At 41.2% G+C, this 3339-nt stretch overlaps 1 pseudogene; it reads left to right on the forward strand.

Moving 5' to 3' along the window:
• The first annotated feature begins 1731 nt into the window (after positions 1-1731).
• On the forward strand, positions 1732-2070 carry LOC102875218 (annotated as a pseudogene).
• The last annotated feature ends 1269 nt before the right edge of the window (positions 2071-3339 follow it).

Below are 3339 nucleotides of genomic sequence, written 5' to 3' on the forward strand. Positions count from 1 at the left end.
TCAGATGATTTTCTCAGCATTCAAAATTAAATAAGTGTATACAAAGGATATAACCATAGCACTGACCTTTTCTGATTTGAGTTCATGAAGTATTCTTTTATTCTGTTCAAACAACTGTCTCTTGGTCTGTGCATGGGTTCTACACAAGTCTTCTAGAATGGTTCTGAAGTGTTTTAGAATTCTAATTATTCGTAATGTTATCCACAATTTATTGTGATCTACATAGTTCAATGCTTTTATCTAGCAGACAAAACATAGTTAAACATTTTTCTAGTGTTCTATGTTTTTCATCAAAATTCAGCTGATATCAGCAATGACATCCTCCGGCTTGAACTTAATGGCAGTTCCTCATTGTCTTCTAGTGAATTTTTTAATAGCCAGTGTGACTTGACTTGTTCATGATAGTAGTGATTGCTCTTGTTGTTGTTATATGCTATCAAGTCATCTGCAACTCACATAGCAATCCTATGGACAATAGCTCTGAACCTTGCCCTATCCGAAGCCAGTCTCACTGCCTCTCACACACCTACCTCCATTATTCTGTCAATTATGTCAATCTATCTCATCCGCTCCTTGGAGGCAAGGATTCTGGGGCTTCGTCTGACATACTTTGGACATGTTGTAAGGAGAGACAGGTCCTTGGAGAGGGACATCATACTTGGGAGGGTGGAGGGACAGCGCAGGAGGGGAAGACCCTCTATGAGGTGGATTGATTCATTTACTGGGGTAATTGGGATGGGTGTGTCAGAGGCCATGCGATTGGCACAGGATAGAGCAGGGTTTAGGGCTGTTTGCGCTATGAGCCGCAAACAACTCTACGGCACATAACAACAACAACAACAACATCTCATCTGAGGTCTTTACCTCCTGCATTGTCCTCCCACCCTCCCAAGCTTCAAGTCCTTCTCTAGGGACTGATCCCTCCTAGCCATATGCCCAAAGTATGTAAGATGGAGTTTCAAAATCCTTACCTCCAACGAGACACTTGGTTTCACCCTCTTTCCAAGACAGATCTGTTTGTTCTCTTGGTGGTCCATGGCACATTCAATACTCTTCTCCATCACCACAACACAAAGGCGTTCTGTTCAATCACCTTTCTTTGGAATGGCACAATCTTCCAGTTGTTGACTTTGTAGCTATATTCCAAATTTTTTTAAACCTCCAGTTCTGCATCCATCTGTTCAAACACCTCAATGGATAGTTCATTAATTAATGGAGACTTGTTTTTCTCCCATTTCCTTCAGTGCGTCAACTTATTCTTTCAATATCATTGGTTCTTGATCTTGTGCTACCTCCTGAAATAGCAACACATCAATCTATTCTCGTTGATACAGTGATTTTGTAAAATTTCCCAATTTCTTTTAATGTTTCTCATGTAATTAAACATTTTGCCTATAGAATACTTCACTGTTGTAACTTGAGGCCTGAATTATTTTAATCCATTGGTTTTTTAATTGTATCATGTGAATATAAAAGTCAAGCAATGAAAAAGAAAAATAAAAAATTAATAGCTTTGAATCGTGATATTGACAAACAATATTGAATACATAAATGGAACTTTGATTAATTTTGATAGTTGTAGAGGGGCTTGAGGACTTTTGTTCACAGGTCACTGAGTTGTGCTCGACTCGAAGGCAAGCAACAAAAACAACGGAGCATCAAGAGATGAAAGAAATTTTAGAATAAATGTAGCTAATTTTACTCCTTAAAGGTGATGACAGCTCTGCCGTCATGCCGATGTTTGTGGTCAACACTAACGTGCCTCGCACATCCGTGCCTGACGGGCTGTTGTCTGAGTTTACCCAGCACCTGGCGCAGGCCACCGGCAAACCAGTACATTGAGGTGCACGTGGTCCCAGACCATTCCATGGCTTTCGGTGGCTCAAGCGACCCACGTGCGCTCTGCCGCCTGCACAGCATCGGCAAGATTGGCGGCACCCAGAACCGGACCTACACCAAGCTGTTGTGTGGTCTGCCTTCCCAAAGCCGGCCCTGACAGGGTCTGCATCAACTACTATAAATAACGTGAAAGCGGCCAGTGTGGGCTGGAACAACTCCACTTTCGACTGAGGGCCACACTCACCTGCCTTGGTATGTAGGGGCCCCGCCCTTCAGGTCCCAAGCCAGCCAACCTCCCTGTCAGGAGACATAAATGGTTTAGAGCCAACCTCCCTGCCCCCCCAAAAAAAGTGAGGAGAGCAAAACTCAGAGACTCTTATACGTTGGGCATGTTTTCAGGAGAGGGACATCCAGGACTTAGTCTCACATATTTGGGGCATATTGTCAAGAGAGTATAACATGCTTAATAAAGCTCTGTGTCAGCAAGAAAGTATACCTTGAGTGAGATAGATTGGCACAGTGAGCTCAAGTGTATCAGTACTTTTGAGGACTGTATGGGACTAGGCAATGTCTTCTTCTGGCAATGTTACTATGAGCTGGAACCAATTTGACAGCATCTAACAATAGCATCTAACAACATTTTTAATATTGAAGATTTCTATTATTGAAGATTTATCTATATGTCAATTCCTGAAGCTTCTAAACTCCATTCTCTATCAAGAGAGAAACAAGCTGTACCAAAGGGATTTCTAAGAAAGCCTGAAAATTGTAGGAATGACTAGAAAGATTCTAAAACAGAAAGATTCAAATGTTTTCCCAGGAGGGATCTTTAAGAGTCTGTATTGTATCTAGATCAATAACATTGGACGTTACTGATGGTCCTACCATTTTGCTGTACTGTTATGGCAGTTTCTGAATGATCCTCAGAAATATTTTGCTTACAAACAATATTAATGATATTGTTCAATAATTTCCACATTCTATTGGCTCACCTTTCTTGGCAATGGGAATAAAAAATTATGTATTCCAGTCAGCCAGTCAGGTAGTTGTCTCCAAATTTCCTGGAATGGACTGGTGAGTATGTCCAGGGATGCATCTGTCATTTGAAACATTTCAAATGGCATCCCACTTATTCCTGGGGCCTTATTTTTTGCCAATCCTTTCAGTGAAGGAATCGATAGGCAGCATCATCTTGATGGATGGAGAAGAGATTGAAACTGTCAAAAACTTACCCTTAGCACCAGCAGTCAGGAAATAGGAGATGCATTACACTGGGAAAATCTGCAGTGAGATAGACTTCTCCAAATTATTGAAGAGTAATGATGTCTGTTTGAGGACTAAGATGTGTCTGATCTCAGTCTTTCCAATTGCTTTGTCCAGTCTGAGATCTGGACAGTGAATAAGGAAGCCAGAAAAAGAATTGATGCTTTTGAGCTGTGATGTTGGAGATGAGCACTGAACATCCCATGGATGGCCAAAAGAACAAACAAATATTTCTTG

This window comes from Elephantulus edwardii, unplaced genomic scaffold (assembly GCF_000299155.1).
Source record: "Elephantulus edwardii isolate Elephantulus edwardi_28Jun2011 unplaced genomic scaffold, EleEdw1.0 scaffold00039, whole genome shotgun sequence".
Taxonomy (NCBI): Eukaryota; Metazoa; Chordata; class Mammalia; order Macroscelidea; family Macroscelididae; genus Elephantulus; species Elephantulus edwardii.